Consider the following 24439-nt stretch of genomic DNA (forward strand, 5'->3'; position numbering starts at 1 on the left):
AGTTGCAATAAAAATTGCAAAAAAAAAGTTATAATTTTATGTTGCTTTTAATACTCACATTTAAAGTGTATTCGGGATTAGGTTAGGTATAGCGATAGGCCGTTATTTTAGGCTCATTCAGACTATTCAGTCATCAACATATCACAGTAATCAACATCTCACTTATCACTGATTGCTGCTCGATTCAATTTTTAGCTTAATAACATGGGACCTCCTTGTTATAATCGGGTGCGCTCGGCATTTCATGTTGCGGTGAAACAACATAGAGAATCTTTGAAGCAGAAATGTCGCCAACATTACTGCGAGGAGAAAATCCACCGCCGAAATAATTTTTGGTGTTGGTCGGAACTGGGATTGAACCCGTGACCTTTTGAATGCAAGGCGGGCATGCTAACCAGTACACCACGGTGGTTTCCTATTTTCCAAATCTAGAAAATAGTAAAACAATATGAAAAGGACTACTAAGGGAATAACAAATACAATCTACTTACCTACATAATCTCCGCAATAAAAGAAACGATATACACTTTATCAAAGGAACACAATTAAAACAATTATATTAAATTTCTTGATTTTCTCAGCTTGTCTTGTGTTAAATTCGTTTAGAAGTGATGCCCCTGACGGCGTTCAAATTTGACATAATGACATTGAGGTTGTTGTTAAAACTGATGGATCGTTCACATTAAAAACCTGAAGCACTTTTATAATGTATAGAGCCCATTTATTAGAACGTGTGATAGATGAATAAAGAAGAAACTTTTTTTTATTTGAAATTTAACAAGTACAATTTACGCCATTAATAACAGTAAAACCCATTAAATTAAATTTACTATATAAATATTAAAATCATCTTGATTAATGGGCTCATTCCACTTCGGTGCCTGCGTCAATAAGAAAAATTGCTTAGAAAACCAAGAAGGTATTGTTGAGAAGCCCCCATCCTCAAGGTACGACGGTTTGGAGATCTGGGCAACGAGAAGTCAGTGTTTCATATAAACAGCAGTCTTTATGTTATGATGGCAAATGTTCGATGGGAGAATTGCAAGGGTTGTAACGACACCAAGCAAATATGGCCCCATTTCAACTTAAACCGCACACTAGATATGCTAATGTTCTCGAGACGTCAGATATCACTCCTGATATCTGCTATAACGGGTCGCTGCCTGATAGGAGATTTTGCAAAAACTATTGGCGCGAAGTATAATGACTATTGTATGAGCTGTCATGATGCGGAGGAATAAGAATCAATTAAACACCTCTTGTGTGAGTGTCCTGCATTTTGTGTAAAGCGCAAGCAACTTTTAGGAGCATATAGCTTCAGATTACTGGCGGATCTGGAAAACGTTAACTTAAGCAGTCTGCTAATGTTTTTGGAACAATCTGGTTGGTTCAACAAAGAAGTGCCCATATGTAATAGGTACTTTTAGTTAATGTGGTATCACAATGGACTGAATAGTCTAAGTGAGCCTGAATCTTAATCGGGCTGCCACTTTAACCTAACCTAACCTAACAGCAGTCTTTTTATATGAGGATATTTCAAAATAAAAATTCATTTTGTAATATACTTAGGATACTAAATAATGCTTTGGATGAAAGGTTAATTATACTCCAAACGCATGGGAACGACAAATACTAAATGAGTGTTTTGATGAAACCCACACTTTTTCGTACTACTCGAGGTGTCAAATATATATAAATATTTACACATCCCTTTTATATAAAAAATACCAAAACTAATAACTATACAGTACAATTAATAAAAAAGCGAAATTCTATTTGGGTCTATTAATTGTTTCTTTGCGCATTTTCAACAATTTATTTTTATTACTCTTTTTGACGTCAACCAGCAGTGTGCGATAAAACATTTAAAAACTGGCGCTGATCATATTATATCCATTTCCAAAACTGACTGCTTTAGATTGTTCAAACTATCTGACGTGAAGGAATTCAACCATGTTCTGAAACTCGAAAAACATGTTTGTATACTGCCAAATATTTTAAAATGTATTATGTAAGTTCGTTAAATAAACAAAAGTTATTTTTCCATCTGTAACTTTGTGTATATATCTCGAATAGTTTTTTAGACGTGTATTTCAAAAATCTTTTTAACTTGTTCATGATTTTTTTTTATTATATTTTGGACCGTATTTAAACCCCATATATAGTCAGATATTATGTTATATCTACCATATCTTATTAGATATAGTGCTATATATGGTCCTATCCAAGCATATATTATTAGATATGCCAGATATAATTAGATATTATACTATATATGGTGAGATCTGCAATTATATCTAACCAGATGTAGCACCATATATAGCATATCTGTGCATATCTGATTATGTCTGAACCAATATCTGAACAGATCCAATTTGATATTATTAGATAGGATTGGATCCTCCAATTTTTACACGGGTAACCAGATCTTTGTTTTATTATTTATTTAACCAAATAAGATTCAACAAAAGATTAATTCAGTATAAAACTTGTATGCAGGGATTATTGAATAAATTTTTATATACCACTATTAGATAAATTATTTAACAAATATGATATTTAGCTACATACAATAGTTTTTTGTATTTTGTATTTTATATAAATTAAAAAAAGTATATAAATTCAGAATTACATTCCTTCATTGCATTGATATTAAGTACTCTTTTAGTTTCTGTTTTCTTATAAATGCGTTCCGTATCTCGACAATCTCTACTGACATTGAATTGAAGATTCCTAGCAATTGTACGTTTAGGGAATTCTTTCCGTAATTGTTTCTAAATCCTGGTACATGAAATTTTTCCGCTTCTCTTTATCTTGTAACTTATTATATGAATGTTGTATCTGTTTCAGTAATTTATCTTCACGAAATTCGTTCAAAACTGTCGCCTTGTATAGGCTATTCAAATTCAGAAAGTTGTTTTGTTTGGCAAAGCTCTGAATACTGATTCCTTGTTGTACGTTTTCACTTTGGTTATGTTTGTTCTTCATTAAAATCCTTATAATTCTATTTTGCGTTTGTTGTAAGATTTTGCAATATGGCACTGGCCCGAATGCTGTTATACCATGACGTAATTGGGATTCAACAAGCTCAAACTACGCTTGCTTAGTAACATTTGCAGGGGCACAGTTGTTAAGATGAAAGAAAACATATGCCGCCTTCCGAAGTTTACTGTTTAGAGTTAGAATTTGAGTCATCCACGCCATATGCTGGTCCACTATAACACCTAGATATTTTATTGTGTCCACTACTTCGACAAACTCTTTACAATCATCGTTATTATTTGGGGTTATGTTATCATGAAGGCATTCAGTGTTGTGGAATTTAACGGTAGTGTTCGATGTTGGTATGCTGGGAAGTCTAATGTGAAGCATTTTTGTCTTCTCAGTGTTGATTATTAGTCCATTGTCGTGACACCATTGAGCTCCGATTACATTATTAATTGTGCTTGTTCAAGATTTGTGTGCGCAACTAAAACAGCCGTATCATCAGCATACGCAAATAATTTTCTTTTCTTTAAAATTGATGTCATCTCGTTTGCATATATAAGGTATAATATGGGACCGAGTTCTGACCCTTGTGGTACACCGTAAGTTACAGGCATTTCATGGCAGTCATCAAGAATATCCTCTTCAGAGATCTCGGTGACTCTCGCAATAACCTTAGGTTCCGGTTTGGTGAGTTTTGAGGCAGTTGAAACCTCCTTTTGCATACGATGTATATCCAAGTCTGCATCTTTGGTATCTCCCTCGACTTCGCAAGAGGATCCTCTTATTTCTGATTCAGACAGAGGCTTGTCGATTTCCGAATCCTTTAGCTGATCGTTTTTATATACCTTCATTTGTATATAATGAAAGCCATAACATACACGGCCCTGAGACTTTGCTAGATGTGGCAAAGACTGAGTGTTCAATATAAACACTGCATGCCGTCTTGGTCTATCCACTTCATCCAAACGGCCAACCTTCCAATCAGCTGTTGGAAGATCTGGATTGCATTCTTTCAGTCTATTTAAAATAGATTCAGGGTCAGGAGGGTTTGCAGGTATCCACGCATGTGCTCTAGGTCTAGCCGGTATGTCTTTCTTTTCGATTAACTCTAGGGCAGCTCCTTCCCAAACTTCACCAATTAGTATCAGAGCATCTTTAAAACATTCTACAGACCTCTGGTCTTCAAATGCGACTAGCTTAAATCGTCCTTGATACCAACCAGCCTCTTGGTGTCGAGGATCTGGGCCGGGAAACTTTTCCAGCACCTGTGAGTAGACGCCAGACAAACCATTCTCAATTTCCCCCCATTTTTGCTTTCGTTCCCTTTTTCCAGCCTCACGAATCCCTTGAGCCCATTTTAAGGAATCGCTTTGTTTAGCCGACAACGTGCTTAGGTTAGGTTAGGTTAAAGTGGCAGCCCGATTAAGATTCAGGCTCACTTAGACTATTCAGTCCATTGTGATACCACATTTAACGTGCTTGGGTCGACTGATCCTAATTTCTTTAGGATAAACAAAGCATTTCTGGGTTCCTTGTATCTCTTTCGTGAGGGATTACCTCCTTTTGATGCCGTTACCTTGGAAAAGGTTGGACTTGTCAAAGTGTCGCCACCTGTCGACCCGTTTACAGGTCGACTAATTGGGTCTAACTCTTGGTCATTGCCCAAATTTATAACTCCAGTCGATACCCGTCCACAGGGCCCTGAAGTTAGCAACCCAGTGGATGTCTTTGAATTTCTCTGCATGGTGGCCTAATATCCCACCACACTTGAAATTCGTAGTAGGTACTTATTACGATGATTTTATCCGCTATTAAAAAACACGTCCGTTCCGTTCGACGGTTGAATGAAAAAGAAAGGCACTACTTTTAAATAGCAATTTTATTACTCCTTTCCCCTTTTTTACAAATGTGTTATGCATTTAAACAATAATCATTATTTCTCTTCACGCAGAGAAGGAATATGATCACCTCAAACATGTTTCAAAAGCAAAATGTTATTTTTGTATGGTGATTTGTGTATGGTGGTGTATATTTTGTATGGTGTTTGTCACTAATATGTTATTTTATCGTCAAATATAACCTGCTTGCCGAAATCAGATACATGATTTCCGATAAAATAACATGGTTGCGAAAACCATGTTACATGGTCACCACCCAAAAATAACATTTTGCTCTTAAAACATGTTTGAGGTGATCATATTCCTTATCTGGGTGTTCATCATTCCTTCTTCAACTCTAATTTGAGTGAGTATATTCATGCATGTGTTATCCCAAACTGTTATATGGGGCAGTTAGCAAAGACTTGATGACAGATAATATCTGTATAAGAGCGTACAGAGAGCCTAACTGAAATATGGCTACGATCTCCCGTTACGTCACTCCATAAAAACTTTGAGTGATAAATTAATTCTTCCTTCTCAAAAGAAATTGCGCCAAAATTACGAAATGCGAGTAGTAAAAAAATGAATTACCTTTCATATAATCTTCCTTGATGAACAGGGTTTGTGGAGAGTTACTTTGCCGTTATTTTAGGCTACTTTTTTTTTTTGCACACTATTTTTATTTTATTCGCTTTTGTTCCAACTGAACCAAATGAAAAGAATTTATTCGTAATACTTTATAACGGGTTTTACACTTTTTTTTCATTTGTTCACTAACTTTTTAGTTAAAATAACGGATTTCTTACGAATAAAATAACGGATTTCTTACGAATTTATTTTGCTTATTCCGGGGAGAATAAAGCGAAAACTGTAATTTACTTCAAATCTGAACTAATTTGCACAGTTATTTCACAAGATCGAAATCATATTCCCACAAAGTTTTGATTGCGTTTTTTTTTAATATGTTCAATCCAATTTCGCGATTTAACCAATTTTCTTCTGTTTACTATCATCGACTTTATAGAATTTAAACCACCACACACACTTTAGATTTGAGCAATAACACAGGGGAACAAAAGTGAACTTTTTTCGAGTTGATTTGAAATTTGTACCAAATTTAGTAATTAGGGGTCGCTGAATCCAAATCTGTTCTTCGTTTTTTTCTATCAGCTCGATTTTTCGAGATATACCGTTATGTTCAAAATTAAGGCACTTCCGCCACATATATTGGAATAACTTGAAAACGGTTCAACTTATTAAATTAAAAAATTTAAAAAAATCCCTTACAATATTCTCTTTAAGCTGTCTTTACACTGTTTTTCAATTTTCCAAGTAGTTTTAGAGATATCGTTCAAGTTTTGCAAAAAAACTTGAATTCTTTGACAAACAAAAATTTTTTTTGATCTTTAAAAAATCCTAAAAATGGTACAAAAATCACTGTTTTAGAAACAGAAACAGTTAGTTAAATATATTTCCAATAAAATGAGCTTTATTTCATTACAATCGGTGCACAACTTTTGATTTTATTCACGATTTACTGAATTGATATAAATCGCGATTTCCATACATAAATAACATTTTCTAATGGGTAAGTGTTTGTATGTAATAAGTTTATTTTTGTTACGGTTCTGTTGATTAAGAATGGAATATCGTTTTTAAGGTTATTTGGGACGCTGAATCCAAATCTGCAATTGGTTTTTTTTTCTATCAGCTCGACTTTTCGAGATATACCGTTATGTTCAAAATTAAGGCACTTCCACTACATATATTGCAAAAAAAGTTAGTTAAATATATTTTGAATAAAATTAGTTTTATTTCATTAGAATCGGTCCACAACTATTGATTTTGTTCATTTCTATCAACTATACTTTTTAATTTAACACAAAAAGAGAAATTTTAAGAAAAATAAAAACTTTTAATGCACAAATATTACAATGTAATTACAACTCATCGAAAAATTTTCTTTTATAAGATTTTCTGAAATAATCTTGTTTAGAGGGGTTTTTTTAATGCTCCAGCAATAGTCCGCCATCATATGCTTATCCCAGTGACCCTGGTACCGCTCCTCTATAGTACGGATATCTTGATGGAAACGTTCACCTTGTTCTTCACTGAAGTCTCCAAGATTTTCAGGGAAACAATCCAAGTGACTGTGTAGATAGTGCAGCTTAATGGTCATATTACAACCAAACTACTTGAAATGTGACAACATGTTATCCACGTGGTCCGAGTAGTGATAACCCTTTTTGTTTCCCAGGAAATTGCACACAATCCAAACAAACTCATTCCAAGCATTTCTTTCAATATCTGTCATTGAAGTACCAAAATTTTCATCATTGATTAATATTCTGATTTGAGGGCCATCAACAATGCCAGCTTTCAGTTTCTCCGAACTCAAATTGGTGAACTTTCTACTGATATATCTAAAACAATCACCGTCCTTGTTGAGAGCTTTGACAAATTGTTTCATAAGTCCTAGCTTGATATGGAGAGGTGGCAGTATTATGCGATCCCTGGACACAAGTGGTTGATTAACTATATTGTGTTTTCCTAGAGCCATAGCTTCCCTCGAAGGCCAGATTTTCTTACTCCAATGTTCAGATCTGGCTCTACTATTCCATAAACAAATAAAACACGGATATTTTGTGTAGCCACCTTGTTGGCCTCGAAGAAAATTCACCATTTTTAGATCCACACAAATTAGCCAGCGGTGTTCGTTGTACTTTATTTTATTTATAACTGAGGCAATTGTGTAATATTCTTCTTTAGCTTTAGTAAAATGTGCAATCGGCAACGAACCCAATTTATTTCCGTTATGCACAAGTACACATTTTAGGCTGCGTTTAGAAGAATCTATAAATAGTCGCCAGTCATTTGGATCATACCTCTCTAATCCCATCGCAGTTACTAAACCAGGAACATCTGAACAATAAACAAATTCATTGTCTTCGGAAAAAAATGGAAGTAAGTTTTTTCTCTGTTACAGTAGTATGAAATTGTTGTTCCTTGGATTAACAGATTTTTTTGCTTTAATCGAGAAGCCAGAATTTCAGATGCTTTTTTAGAGAGTCCAAGGTCTCTCACTAAATCACTAAGCTCATCCTGATTAAATTGGTCGCGTTCATAAGAAATATCTATATGGATGTCATCTGATCCAGATTCAGAAATTGATGAAGGAACATTTTGTTGTAATTGTGTGTAGATGTACATGGTTGTAGTTCTGAATCCTTATTAGAATACAGGACTGGTTGGGTAATAGACAACACGTTAGGATAAATCCATTTAGACCGGTTTCTTTTATTAATGCCTGTTATGTTGACAGCGCAAAAATAACAATCGTCATAATGATTCGAAGGTTCCCGCCAGATCATTGGTGTTTTATACTTGTAGTGGGACCTTTGCTTCTTTGTCCATAACTTTAAATACTCTACACAGTTGCTACATACCGTATTAGGAATCCAGTACTTGTCACGGATTTCCATGGCAAATCCGAAGTATTCAAAATAAACGTTTTTAATCAAATCTGACACACTTTATCTATTTTTTATAAAAGTGTATTCGCCACATATGTGACAAAAATAGTTGCGATTGATTTTACAGCTGTCTCTTGACGTAGTCATATTTTTTGTCGTTATACTTTTCACTTTCGTAAACACTTGTTGAATGACAAAAATTGGTTGAATACTTCATAGTTTTTTTTACTAAAGTACCTAGAAAAAATTATATCGACAATTTTATTGTCGGTCGCTTATGAATGAACACATGTGTTAAGGGGAATTTCCTTAAAAAATAATCCGTTACCTACGGTAAACCACTTATCAATAAAAACAAGTGCACTTTTCTTTTTTTTCTTTAATTGACTGTGAACTGACTACATACAAAAAAATTTTCTGATTCAATCACGAAATTAATTGATCCAATTAATTTTTAATTGAAATGTCTTCAATCACAGAAATGATAGTATCAACTAAAAAATTAATTGAAGGTCAATTAAAAAGTTAATTGATCCAATTAATTGATACTATTATTTTTGTGATTGATTTTTGTTTTAATTAAAAAATTTTGTTGAATCAATTAAATTGTTAATTGAATATTTTTTAAAACTCAATTAAAATTGTAATTGGAAAAATTTTCGTGAAATTTTTTTTGTGTGTAGGTGTCACAAAGGAACAATAAAATGTATAGGCGTTTTGAGTTTACTACCTAGTACTTTTTATTACCAATTTTTTTTAATTCGTAGATTCATAAAAAAACTTACCCATTAGAAAATGTTTATTTTTACGGAAATCGCGATGTATACCAATTCAGTAAATTGTGTAAGAACGACTTAAAGAGAACATTGTTTGGGATTTTTTTCTAAATTTATTATGTTGAACCGTTTTCAAGTTATTCCAATATATGTAGAGGAAGTGCCTTAATTTTGAACATAACGGTATATCTCGAAAAGTCGAGCTGATAGGAAAAAAACAATTGCAGATTTGGATTCAGCGTCCCAAATAACCTTAAAAATGATATTCAGTTCTTAATCAACAAAATCACTGTTCCCCAGTGTAATCCGCGGTTTTACTAAAATGCGCACTTACCGAAGTCAATTACCAACTAATGCGTTGTTGTCATTACCTCATGTTTTATGCTGTGTTTCTTTTGATTGACTGGTATTACTCTCTTCTCTGGAGGACCATGAACAATTGGATGACAGATGAACAAAGACCAAGGGCGTGAATGTTGAGAACGAGTGGGATTAAAGAGCAATTGGAACCCAGGAGTGCAATGCTTGAATCTTGCTTGAATCACTATCACCCACTTGGTGCTTGTGCGCTGCCAAACACGAGTGGAAATAAAATTGTGGATTGTATTAAGTGTTTGTTGTAATCACAGAAGGAATGCAATAACCCACCAATATCAAACTGCAGTTGCAGGAAAAGCGACTTGAATTCCTATGTAGTATAAAATCTCCGTATTAAAGATATTATACGCGGATAAAAAAGAGAAACACAATTTATTTAAAGTGCAAGTAATCCTTTATTAAATATAGATAGGCTCACCTTTATTAAATATAGATTGGTACACCCAGAAAAAAGTGTCTTCGAAACTAAAGGAAAAAATGTTCATCAATTTAGTTTAGCCATTTTATTTCCATTCAGTTAAATTTTTGTGTGAAATAATAAAATTTACTTGTTTCAGTAAAAAATCCTAAACTGAAATCAGTTAGGAATAGTTCATTAACTAGAATAAAGCATGGTATTTTACTAATACTTTTTCTTCGCTGGGTATAAGAATTTACTACTGGAAAAGAACATTTTATTCACTGATAACAAAGCATTCGTAAAAATAAACAAAAACCGAACTAAAACCAAGTTTCCTCAAATTTAGTAAGATTTCTTATAAAATGATAATTCTGACTTCCTTTATTATAGAAAGCTTATCATACATACCAATAACACTTGGCATAGAAAAATATTTTAGTTCACACTTGTTAGAATATAGGAAAATTTCCTACATTTCTTTTATCTACCTGTAATCGATACCTGTCATCGATGTAATCGATGTGTTTGCGCGTGGGTTGGTTTTTTAGTTGGAATCGCGTTGTTATGGTATACGGAGAGATTGTTAAAAAATAATATAGTAAAATAATATTATAAAACAAATAAAATATATAAAATATTTGTTATTTTAAATTAGTGAAAAGTACTAGAAGAAGAAAAAAATGTGTTTTAATATTTCAAGGCCAGTCGATGCTGTTGATTCTATATAAATGTATTCAATATATTAATAAAATATGTCTTTTATTGAAGAAAAAATTGCTTATATAAATACATAAAATTGTATTTAAAAGCGAAGGTAAGCAGATTTAAATTTGAAGTAAAAGGTTTACCACAAATATGTAAGATTGTCCAAATGAATGAAAAAAGTTCAATAAAATCATTCCATATATGAATTCAATTCAGTTCAATTTTTTCATTCTGTAGTATAGTGGTACATAAATATAGAAAAATGTTAACTAATAAAGGGTGATTTGTTAAGAGCTTGATAGCTTTTTTTTAAAAAAAAACGCATAAAATTTGCAAAATCTCATCGGTTCTTTATTTGAAACGTTAGATTGGTCCATGACATTTACTTTTTGAAGATAATTTCATTTAAATGTTGACCGCGGCTGCGTCTTAGGTGGTCCATTCGGAAAGTCCAATTTTGGGCAACTTTTTCGAGCATTTCGGCCGGAATAGCCCGAATTTCTTCGGAAATGTTGTCTTCCAAAGCTGGAATAGTTGCTGGCTTATTTCTGTAGACTTTAGACTTGACGTAGCCCCACAAAAAATAGTCTAAAGGCGTCAAATCGCATGATCTTGGTGGCCAACTTACCGGTCCATTTCTTGAGATGAATTGTTCTCCGAAGTTTTCCCTCAAAATGGCCATAGAATCGCGAGCTGTGTGGCATGTAGCGCCATCTTGTTGAAACCACATGTCAACCAAGTTCAGTTCTTCCATTTTTGGCAACAAAAAGTTTGTTAGCATCGAACGATAGCGATCGCCATTCACCGTAACGTTGCGTCCAACAGCATCTTTGAAAAAATACGGTCCAATGATTCCACCAGCGTACAAACCACACCAAACAGTGCATTTTTCGGGATGCATGGGCAGTTGTTGAACGGCTTCTGGTTGCTCTTCACTCCAAATGCGGCAATTTTGCTTATTTACGTAGCCATTCAACCAGAAATGAGCCTCATCGCTGAACAAAATTTGTCGATAAAAAAGCGGATTTTCTGCCAACTTTTCTAGGGCCCATTCACTGAAAATTCGACGTTGTGGCAGATCGTAAGTCTATTCATGATGAAATGTCAAAGCATACTGAGCATCTTTCTCTTTGACACCATGTCTGAAATCCCACGTGATCTGTCAAATACTAATGCATGAAAATCCTAACCTCAAAAGAATCACCCTTTATATGGAATGCATTCTACCTAATTTCTACGAAAATCACATCATTCAAACAAATAAAAATGTCTTTGGCGCTATACGAAGTTCAACTTTCTTCACAATGAGTTCATTTTAACTTAAGGAAGGGATCACTTTTTTCTGGGTGTAGTCGAAGTGCAAGTGATGATATTCGTGGGTTTGTACTTCCGAGGATGTAGCGCTATTCGTTTTTACACATTATTTTTTATCGATATAGAGTAGTATCCTCTTGTTGTATTATTGTTAGTATATTAATGTTAGAAATAAGAGAATTGTTTTGAGTAGTATTTAAAATGTTTTTTAAGTAACTGTATAAGGCCTTTGTAAGGCTAAAAGATACAATTTAATTGTAAACAGTTATGCATAAATTATTTCAATTTGTAACGGTTGGAAATTTCAGAAATTCAAATTTGGCAATTCATTTTAAATAATTAAATTATAAAAATTATAAAGAAGATATAAAAAAATGTTGTCTGAACATAAGTTTAGACAAATATTAAAAACCACATGGTTTTTTTTTGTTGCATTTTAAGGTAGTGTTTTGTTAAAGATTTCTCATATTATCTTCAACACCTTTTCAAAGATTTCGTCAACATTTTGGCATATTGGAAATAATTTGCAAACAATTTGAAGATGTATTGAGAATGAGATGTATCAAGTCAAGTTGAATTTATGTTGAAAATTATATTTACCCTCAAACTGAAAAGTTGTTGCATTTGAAAAACGCTCATCCTGTGTTTATTGGGAAGTGAAAAACAAACAAAGATGTCATACGCTCAATGAGTTAAAACAAATCTGGGGTTGCCAGATAAAGCAATCTTATAATATTGTTACGAATTTTGTAATTCTAGATTTAAGTGTATTTAAATTAGTTTCAGTTAATTTATAATTTCAAATTGTAACGATAAAATTACGTCATCACTTGTTAGAATCATCTATTTATTTTCTGGTACTTTCCTAAACTTCTTTTGTGATCTTAATCTCTCAATCGCTCATAGTGAAGTAACCCCTTTTGTTTTTTTATTCTCATTGTCTATTGTTATTGCTGTAATAATATGAGCATAACCTGATGTATATATGTGGTAGTGTATGTGTGTGCGACATCTACCAGATGAATTACAAGATGCTTATAGATTATTCTAGATGGTTGTAGATAACAAGACACACAAGATGGATATAGTGTATTCTACAAACATCTTGCCAGAATATTCCAAATCGTCATATTTTTGGTATATAAAGAGCGGAGAGAGGAAGCTAATAAGTCAGTTGGAATTAAAATCATAAGCGTAGGAAGGCCTCTGGGGAGGGGGCCTATTAACCATTTTCCATTGATTTTATATAATATTAAACAAGTAAATACGACCGCACAAAGTTCCGCTAAAACTTTCATGATAGCAGTTGCCGATGGTTATACATAGTTTCATTTTTATATAAGTGAATGTTTGAATTCTGATATTTATGAAATGGTTGAACTTATGATTTAAGTTCCTAAATTTATGTTTAGTTTAATATCTAAGCACCTTTATTATTTTGTTTAGTCAGAGTTTTAGTCGATTTGATTAAAAAATACGTCAATTAGCATTTTTTCGACATAATTTAAATAATTTGTATCATTTTATTAATTCTTACTTTGGTTGTCGTTATTGAAAAGAACCGGGTGATATTTAAAGACATAGAATATAAGGATAACAAAACTATTGCTAGTAAATTTAATAATTATTTTATAGACAGTCAGTCTTAAAACGTTTCGTGACAATATAAATAATATACAATATGTGAACCAAATTAATTTGACAAATTCCCAATTCAATTTACACTAATTTTTACAGACGCAAAATCAACCAACGAATGTTATGACAATCTTGTATATGATATAAACAATATAAATATTTGTTTGGTAAGTTAAAATTAAAAGAATCGAAAACTCAGAAATTGGAAATAAACATGGAAAGTGATAAAATATTTAAGATAATTGGAAAAAATGTTTTATTTACGATAATTAGGAATCAAATACCACTAAACACAGTAATTAATGTATATAACACAATAATTAAACCACATTTTGAATACGGGTCGACAATTATGTTCCCTTGTTGCACTAAAACACAAATTCAAAGGCTTCGAAAACTACAAAATAAAGGATTGAGAATAATAATAAAGGCAAATAGATACACAAACATAAATTTGGTGCTAAATACAATACAATGGCTGCATATTAACCAATGATTTCAACACGATTACCTTACAGAACAAATTCAATTAAAATTGAATTGAATAAATTGAAATTGAAAAAAAAAACAAGTAAGTAAAGTCTAAAGTCGGGCGGGGCCGACTATATTATACCCTTCACCCCTATGTAGGCCAAAATTTGTGTTACATCTCAACTACTTCACATCGGCTAACGCTATCTAGTTAATTGGAGGAAACTTCCATTGAAAATGGGTATACAATGTGTAACAGTCTACCATATTTCCCCAGCTCTGGTGTACGTATATATGGGAGCTATATATAATCTGAACCGATTTTGACTAAATTTGACATGTATAGTTAGAATAATAATTCTGCTATCAATGCGAAATTTCACGTAAATAGGAGTATAACTTTGGCCCCCCTGGTCATATGAGTGCAAATAGGACGGAAGATATATATGGGAGCCATATCTAAATCTGAACCGATTTCAACCAAATTTGGCACAATTACCGATACTACTAAACGCACTCCTTGCGCGAAATTTGAAGCAAATCACGGCAAAACCCTGGATTTTGAGGCCATATAAGTTCAAATCGGACGAAAGATATATATGGGAGCTATATCTAAAATTGAACCGATTTCAATAAAATTTACCAAGCATTGGTAGAATGTCAATTCTACCCTCTGTGCAAAATTTCACGAAGATCGGTAATAAACTTTGGTCTCTGTGGTCATATGAGTCTAAATCGGAAGAAAGATATATATGGGAGCTATATCTAAATCTGAACCGATTTGGCTGATATTTTGCAAGATTTTCGAGATTCATAAAATATTTGGAGTACGGTATTTCAAGAAAATCGGTTGATAAACACGCTAACTATGACCAAATCGGGGATAAATATATATGGCAGCTATATCTAAATCTGAACCGATTTTTTCCAAAACCAATAGCGATTGTCTCTGTCCCAAGAAACGGCTCTACGCCAAATTTGAGAACGATCGGACTTATATATTACGAAATACACACAATTTTAGGCTGAGAAGACTGGAAACCGAAAGGAAGTAGAGATCACTATTTTACAAAGGACTGCAATTATATAATAGTATACCTAATTGTATCAAAAACGAAACAAATATTGTGCGTTTTAAATATTCTGTTAGTCAATTTGTTAAAATGAATTTAATTTTATAAGAATTTTTATAATTATAATTATAAAGTATTAATAATACTTCTAAATCAATAAATAAAAAAACCAGTGCGTTATATTTTTGTTATTATTGGGATAGCTTTCGTAAAATACTTTCAATATTTTTAGTTTTTTAGTTTAGGTATAGCGGCAGCCCAATATTTCTGGCTCACTTAGATTATTCAGTCCATTGTGATGCCACAGTGGTGAACTTCTCTCTTATCACCGAGTGCTGCCCTATTCTATGTTAAGCTCAATAACAAGGGACCTCCTTATTATAGTCGAGTCTGAACGGCGTTCCACGTTGCAGTGAAACCATTTAGAGAAGCTTTAAAACACTCAGAAATTTCACCAGCATTCATGAGGTGGGATAATGCACCCCTGAAAAACTTTTTGGCGTTTGGTCGTAACTGGGTTCGAACCCACGACCCTGTGTATGCATGCATGCTAACTATTGAAATTAAAACAAAATTGCTGTTTGGTTTGTGTCTTAGCTAAAACGACTATAACGACAACTTTAACTGCACACCCTTGAAAGATGACACCTAAAAGCAGAAAAGTTTTCCCAAACAAAAAGATATTGGTGGTCGCCTGGCTTATGATCTCATGAAGACGAAGAGTTTCTTTGTGATCTGTGTGAACCGAAGAAAAGTGGAAACAACAAAAATGATACAACTCAGACTGGTGCAAAAGAAATAGAACTAAAAATTTAGCTGAGTACAATGAGGGAAACGGTGGAGTAGCAGTATTTGTTTGATATTTCAGCAGTAAAACATGTTTGCTGCTTCAACTAACTGGAGTTTGCTGAAACAACTGCATACTCCTTTTTTCCCTTTTTTTTTAGCAAAAAAAACTGCGGTTTGGCAAACATTTCTGCTGTTATGAATAACAATTTTTTTTGGGTGATGTTTTGGTCACAATCTCTTGGTTATCACATTTGTCTGTGTACATTTTTATAAGGGCCTTTGCCAACCTAGGAGCTCGCTCTAGAACTCGAGTATAACCAATTTTTGTTTATCTCTTGTTTGAGTTACATTGATCCTAAATATTCAAAATATATCCATTATATGTAAATTTGCTATAAATTAACAACAAATCAATCCAAAACTTAACATTTTCTCCTATACGTCACAATCGGTGTAAACAAAAAGTAAAAGGTGATTTACGATTGCAATTTACCAATCGAAAACAATTTCGATCAATAAAACTCGATATCGACTCCCGTGATTCGAAAAATGTAGATTTCGATCAAAAAATGTCGATATCGAAATGTTCATTTTAACGGAAAACTCTCGAGAAACTTATTTACTTATACATTAAAAAGTCATCTTCATACAAATAGTGCCTTTTTGCGAATACCTTACGTCGATTTACGATTTATGTCCAACTGAACGGACGTGTTTTTTAATAGCGGATTGTTTCATCGTAATAAGTACTAATTTCAAGTGTGGTGGGAGGTTGAGCCACCACGCAGCGAAATTCAAAGTCATACACTGGGTTGCTAACTTCAGGGCCCAGGTAATCCCCCCAGAAAGAGATTTAAAGAACGCAGAAATGCCTTATTTATCGTAAAGAAATTAGGATCAGTCGACCCAAGCACGTTGTCGACTAATCAAAGCAATTCCTTAAAATAGGCGCAAGGAATTCTTGAAGCTGGAAATATCGCCGGATGAACTGCCATCTTCCAAAAGGATCAAAGATCGTTTGCCTCAGCGGCAAAAAACTGTCTTGTGATGGCGATTGTTAATTGGGAACAGTGGACGGTATTGTTCTAAAGCACAAGTGGGGGAAATTGAGAATGCTTCGTATAGCGTCTACCCATTGGTGTTGGAATGTTTTCCGCCCCAGATCCTCGAAACCAAGAGGCTGGTTGGTATCAAGGATCAGAGGTCTATAGAATGTTTTAAAGCTGCGTTAATACTAATTGGTGAAGTTTTGGAAGGAGCAGCTCTAGAGTTAGTCGAGAAGAAAGACATACCGGAATACCCTGAATTTTATTTTAAATAGACTGAAACAATGTAACCCAGATCTTCCAATAGCTGATTGGAAGGTTGGCCGTTTGGATGAAGTGGATGGACCAAAACAGCATGCAGTGTTTATATTGAACACTCAGTCTTTGCTACATCTAGCCAAGTCCTAGGGCCGTGTACGTTATGGCTTTCATTATATTCAAATGAAGTTATATAAAAACGATCAGCCAAAGGATTCAGAAATGGACAAGCCTCTGTCTGAATCAGAAATAAGCAGATCTTGCGAAGTTGAGGGAGATACCACAGATGCAGACATGGATAGACACCGTATGCGAGAGGAGGTTTCTACTGCCTCGAAACTCACCAAAGTTGAACCTATGGTCATTGCGAGAGTCACCGAGATCTGTGAAGAGGACATTCTTGATGACTCGATTGAAACGGCTGATGTGACGGTTGTTGAAAATCTCAATGGTCCTACGGATCCTCCAGATAAATCTTCACACTTGTAAGGCTGCTTGTGCTGCCTTAAAGGTTCTCCTGATGAAAGGGGACATAGACATAGTTCTTATTCAAGAACCATACGTTTATAGAAACAAAATATGTGAATTAAGTACTCCGGGGTTCAAACTATTGCAGTATACTGGTATTGATGTAAATCGAGCCTGTATATTTGCTAAAAACGAGCTTAACTTGTTTCTGCTTCCTTCAATGTGCAATGCAGACACTGTCGTTGCCAGTTTAGAAATGGCCAAATGTAAATATTGGGTATCTTCGGTCTACATGGGACATGACAGGGAGATGCATCCATGTGCCGTTAAGACCTTAGTGGAGGAGTCACTGAAAACAAAGACGAAACTCATTATGGGATGCGATGCGAATGCGCATCATAGTATATGGGGAAGTAGTGATACTAATGCAATGGGAGAGTCTCTAATAGAGTTTATTTTGCGTACTAATCTGGTAGTTTGCAATAAAGGAGATGCCCCAACCTATGTCACTAAAAACAGGCAAGAGGTTTTGGACATCACCTTGGCCTCGCAAGAACTGAATGAAATGATATCTGAGTGGCAGGTTCTAAGTGAACACAGCTTCACAGATCATCGCTACATCAGTTTCAAATTTGATGTTCATACCACCAAGACCATATTTCCGCCAAATGTTAGAAAAGCTGACTGGAATAGGTATAGGGACTCGTTCAATATGATGATACTGGAAATAACAGACACAAATATGAGAAATGTGCAAGATATCGAACACGCAGTGGAGCGGATTACTAAGGCCTTCAACATCTCACTGAAAGCTGCATGCTCTAGAGGGAAGCCAAGGGGGGAAAATCGTTCACCATAGTGGTATACGGAGTTAAGTAATAGGAGAAAATCCCGCGGGAAGCTCTTAAACAAATCTGAGAGGATACAAGCGAGAACTGAGAAAGGCTCAACAGAACTCTTGGAATGATTGCTGCAGCAGTATTGAGAAAACGTACGAGGCTTCCATACTATGGAAGGATTTCCGACCAATTAGCTTATCCTCATTCCTACTTAAGACTCTGGAAAGGATGATAGATATTTATCTTAGAAATAGCGTCGATTCGAAACGACAGCATGCATACTCGAAGGGTCTACTAAGTCCGCATTGCATGAACTAGTCAGCTTTATTGAAAGCTCATTATTTGTCAATGAATACACAATCGTGGCGTTTCTAGACATCGAAGAGGCGTTCAATAACGTCCACCCGAGCTCGATATTAAATGGACTGACAACTCTGAATGTTGATCCATGTATACTTAGGTTATTAGACGAACTTCTAATGAAGAAACGTATTTCAGCCACACTAGGACAAGCAAACATACAAAGGTAGGTGAACAGAGGCACTCCCCAAGGAGGAGTACTATCACCTTTTCTTTGGAATGGTGCTATAAACAACCTTATGGTTTCCCTAGAAAAAGAAAGGATAAAAGTGGTGGCATAAGCTGATGAGCAGATGATGTGGCGCTAGTAGTCAGGGGAAAATTCTTATCCACAATCAGAGATATTATACACATAGCCCTCCAGATGACTGAGAAATGGGCGAAAGAGAATGGTCTTGGGGTAAATCCTACAAAGACAGAACTAGTCATGTAGTGCAAAGATCGCAAAACTCCCACTGTTAAGCCCATATCCTTAGGGGGTATTAAAATTCCCTTTGGTGAGTGTGCAAAATACCCTGGCGTCAAAAAGGCAATAGGAAACAAGTAAGTAAAGTCTAAAGTCGGGCGGGCCCGACTATATTATACCCTTCACCCCTATGTAGGCCAAAATTTGTGTTACATCTCAACTACTTCACATTTGCTGGAAGCTATATAAAGGAGACAATTTTTTTACTTCTACAAAATCTTTAGAATTAAAATTTAAATCGGCTAACGCTATCTAGTTAATTGGAGGAAACTTCCATTGAAAATGGGTCTAAAATGTGTACCAGTCTGCCATATTTCCCCAACTCTGGTGTACGTATATATGGGAGCTATATATAATCTGAACCGATTTTGACTAAATTTGACATGTATAGTTAGAATAATAATTCTGCTATCTATGCGAAATTTCACGTAAATAGGAGTATAACTTTGGCCCCCCTGGTCATATGAGTGCAAATAGGATGGAAGATATATATGGGAGCCATATCTAAATCTGAACCGATTTCAACCAAATTTGGCACAATTACCGATACTACTAAACGCACTCCTTGCGCGAAATTTGAAGCAAATCACGGCAAAACCCTTGATTTTGAGGCCATATAAGTTCAAATCGGACGAAAGATATATATGGGAGCTATATCTAAATCTGAATCGATTTTGACCCTATTTGGCACATACAATAGTATCGTTAAAAGTACCGCTTGTGCAAAATTTGAATTAAGTCAGGGCAAACCTCTGGCTTTTGAGACCATATAAGTCCAAATCGAGCGAAAGATATATATATATATATATATATATATATATATATATATATATATATATATATATATATATATATATATATATATATATATATATATATATATATATATATATATATATATATATATATATATATATATATATATATATATATATATATATATATATATATATATATATATATATATATATATATATATATATATATATATATATATATATATATATATATATATATATATATATATATATATATATATATATATATATATATATATATATATATATATATATATATATATATATATATATATATATATATATATATATATATATATATATATATATATATATATATATATATATACATATATATATATGTATATATATATATATATATATATATATATATATATATATATATATATATATATATATATATATATATATATATATACATATATATATATGTATATATATATATATATATATATATATATATATATATATATATATATATATATATATATATATATATATATATATATATATATATATATATATATATCTTTCGCTCGATTTGGACTTATATGGTCTCAAAAGCCAGAGGTTTGCCCTGACTTAATTCAAATTTTGCACAAGCGGTACTTTTAACGATACTATTGTATGTATTGTATAAATCGACTCAGAAGTTAATTCTAAGCCGATCGGTATACTAAAAGATGGGTCTATGACCACTATTTCTTGGCGTTACATACAAATGCTCAAACTTATTATACCCTGTACCACAGTAGTGGTGAAGGGTATAAAAAGCTGGGACTAAAACCGAAAATTGTGCATTGGCTATACACCGCCGTGGTTCGACTTATAATGCTATATGGTGTTGTAACATAGTCTGGTGGCTGGCACTTCAGCAACCGACAGGTTTAGATAAAGTTCAACGTATGGCGTGCTTGTGTATCTCAGGCGCACTCAGTAAGACAGGAACAGTTTCCCTTAATGTCATGCTGCATCTATTGCCTTTAAACATTTTGGCCAAACAGTCAGCTGCAACAACGGTTGTACAGTTGCGCGAGCTATTGCTGTGGTCGGAAAAAGGGTACGGCCACAGTTCAGTCCTCAAAATAATGCCAGATGTGCCAAACGTAGTGGATTACACGAGGCCGCCAGTGTTTTTGAGGCTGCAATATTAGCAATAAAAAAGGTGGCGAATTGGCTGAGCAGTAAAACATTAATTGAACCTATAAGTTCAGTCTGTAAATTTTTATCTAGGGGGGCTATAAAAATCGGGGATTCAATCATTTTTTTAATTGAAATGTCTTCAATCACGAAAATGATAGTATCAATCACCCATTTAGATTGAAACCCAACACTATTTTCAATTAAAAAATTAATTGAATTTTGTCACGTTATCAATTAATTGTGTGATTGAATCAATTAAAAACGTGATTGGTTTTGGACATAAAATTCAATCACAGTTTTAATTGAATCAATTAAAATAATAATAATAAATAATTGATATTGGCAATAATTTTCAATCAAAAAAAAATATATTGCGCCCTAAAATCTTATTTAGTTTTAATTGAAATAAAAGAAAATATTCGTTTCTTACAAAAATCTTCAATAAATTTCAATCTAAAAAATATATATTGCGCCCCCCAAAATCTTATTTAGTTTTTATTGAAATAAAAGAAGATATTCGTTTCTTACAAAAATCTTCAATTTTTTATTTCACAAATAACAAAAACCAAATTCTAAAGAATTTACATTTCACAGCAGACAGAATGTCGCCAATCATGTTTTTCAATCTCTCCATCATACGTTGTTGAAATACACATTCTTTTGTTTTCTTTTCGCTCTTTCCATCGCTCAAAATTATTCAATTTCAATCACAAAGGTGATTGGATCAATCACATGTGTAATTGGAAACGGAAAATTTTTCAATCACGTTTGTAATTGAAAATTATTTCCGAATTGAGTAACTAAATGATTGAATCAATTAATATTTTAATTGGAAACGCAAAAATTTCGATCACTTTTTTAATTGGTTTTTATTAGGATTTGATTAAATAATGAATTGAATCCGTTTCCAAATTCAATTAAGAGTTTAATTGAAAAAATTTCGGTAATAATTTTTTGTGTGTAGGAACGAACTGCCTTACATATCCAGGGAACTAGACTCTGTTGGTATGCCTCTGGATACCTGCAAGCCCTTACTGCGTGAGAAGGGTGTTATGATGGCAAATGTTCGAGAGAGAATTGCAAGGGTTGTAACGACACCAAGCAAATATGGCCCCATTTAAACTTAAACCGCACACTAGATATGCTAGTGTTCTCAAGGCGGCAGATTTCACTCCTGATATCTGATGTAACGGGTCGCTGCCTGATAGGCTATTTTGCAAAAACTATTGACGCGAAGTATAATGACTACTGTATGAGGTGTCATGATGCGGAGGAAAAGGAATCAATTAAACGCCTCTTGTGTAAGTGTCCTGCTTTTTGTGTAAGGCATAAGCGAATTTTAGAGGCATATAGCTTTAGATTACTGGCGGACCTGGAAAACGTTAACTTAAGCAGTCTGCCAATGTTTTTGGAACAATCTGGTTGGTTCAACAGAAGGAAATAATCGAGAAGGTACAGCGGTTAAAACTAGAAGTGACCATATGTAATAGGTCTTTTTAGTTAATGTGATATCGCAATGGACTGAATAGTCTAATTGAGCCAAACCTACGTCGCCTCTGTTTCCGTTTTTTCGATTTACGTCGCCAAATTTTTTGTTCCATCCAACTTCGATTTACCTCGTCGATTTTTTGCCAACTTTGTCAGAAACGCCTTCCATAAGTGAAATAAGTACCAACGATGATGACATTGAAAATTTTATTTTTGAAATTCTTGCCGAAATTCGTCAAATTCTGATTGATATTGCATATATAACGCAATTGTCGAAGTGTTGATGTTTTTTGATATGTATACAACGCAACGGTTTTTCATTTGTTTATGAACTTAGTTTTTATCAGTGACTCGATTTATGTTGATGCGTTTGTTTGGTTCTATGAGCGAGAGTGAGCGATGTTGTATTGATCTCGATCGAACATTCAGTTCAAATCACAAACACCTAACCAATACAAGCGTATATGAATGGTTACACCGAACGGGACGCTCAATTTCAGTGAACAGTGATTGGTACGATTTTTCTGTTTGTGGTGTTTGATTTGATTTGATCAACACAGAAATGAACAAGCCTGAGTAAAATCAAGCATCATAACTTTCAATAAGAAACAAAAGAAAACAAAAAGGAACTTTGTGAAATTAACTAGGTACAAGTGTAAAAATAAACACATTTTTATGCATATTGGTTTTGCGATTTTTAGGTATTAACATTTTTATATAAAGAATTGAAAAATAATATGCTTTCACAATTTTCGTCCATTTTAAGCAAAAATAGAAAAACTAACAGGTGTTTGTCAGTTATTTTTAGAGCACGTGGACCGAGTTGTCTGAATGTGCGTTGAATAATCAAATGTCCCGAACAAACTCGAATGAAAACGAAAGTTGACTTACGTTCATTCAATTCCAAACAGCGTGTTTGATCATCCCTTGTAAAATGGCTCTTGTAACAATAGTGATGGCAAAATATTTTCAGGTACATTTCGTACTTTTTGATACGTTTTACCCATCACAGTTGGCGATTTTTGTAGTGGGAGTTACAAGTCTGGGGTAGCGATGAGGATGAAATGGAACTTTGAAATGCTGGCAGGGGTTATAAATATGGAATGGGAAGTTTATTATACCAGATATGAGTATTCAAACATAGTGAAAGTGTATCACTATCTAGTTCCACCTTGGAATATATAACTTTTATAGACGATATCATCTTCTTATCGAATTGGTGTCCCCGTTCGGGAAAAAATGTCCCAATACGCGATAGTGTCCTCGGGGAATCGAACCAGTGACTAAAAGAAGTCAAAAAAGCGATAGCTATTTTTTAAAAAATAAAAATGAAGATCGTGCGCACCGAACACGGAACCTTTCGTTTGCAAGTCAGAGGCTCTTCTCTGTGCTACCCACGATCGATGTAAGAAGACACTCACGCGACAGTTGTTTTTACTGTTGTTGTTGGTGAGATATTACTACCAGAAAACTTCCTGGCAATTCGAAGTAGTGACATTTTTGCGAAAGGCGATTAAACACACACTCAATTGCTTGCTGGGAAACTTTGCTCATACATTGGAAATAATTATATTAGTTTTATGGCTTTTGTTGTTTTCTCTAAAATTAAAAACATATTGAAGAAAATCTTATTTCTAAATATTTTTTATTTACTTATTAACAATTTTT

At 33.7% G+C, this 24439-nt stretch overlaps 1 protein-coding gene across 3 annotated transcripts in view; it reads left to right on the top strand.

The window, feature by feature from the left end:
- LOC142241915 (ATPase ASNA1 homolog) overlaps positions 1-24439 on the top strand; it is a 120509-nt gene that overhangs the window by 91087 nt on the left and 4983 nt on the right. The window lies entirely within an intron of this gene.

The sequence above is a fragment of the Haematobia irritans genome, chromosome 5 (genome assembly GCF_050003625.1).
Source record: "Haematobia irritans isolate KBUSLIRL chromosome 5, ASM5000362v1, whole genome shotgun sequence".
In the NCBI taxonomy this organism is placed as follows: Eukaryota; Metazoa; Arthropoda; class Insecta; order Diptera; family Muscidae; genus Haematobia; species Haematobia irritans.